Here is a 289-nt window from a genome sequence, read left to right as displayed (position 1 = left end):
AAAGGGGTAATTATCATTTGTCATTCAATTTAAGAATTATGTGGGTGAAGACCCTTAAAGGGGCAAGTTAGTGTAATTTGAACACTTAGCCAAATTTTAATCCTAATTGGGCTTAGTGGTGTTTCAAGGATGTTCGATATGATTAAGCTTATTTCTCTAATCCTTTTTTAGTCAATTTTGATTTAGCCTAAGTCACCACTAAGCCCTTAAGGCCTAAGTGAGTGTCTTAATTAATTTTGAAAAAGGGTTAAACTTTAGGTGTTCATGATTCATGATTTGGATTTTATTT

Source organism: Phalaenopsis equestris, unplaced genomic scaffold, assembly GCF_001263595.1.
Source record: "Phalaenopsis equestris unplaced genomic scaffold, ASM126359v1 Scaffold000356, whole genome shotgun sequence".
NCBI lineage: Eukaryota > Viridiplantae > Streptophyta > Magnoliopsida > Asparagales > Orchidaceae > Phalaenopsis > Phalaenopsis equestris.
The sequence above is the reverse complement of the archived record's forward strand: the minus strand, read 5'-3'. Positions refer to the sequence as shown.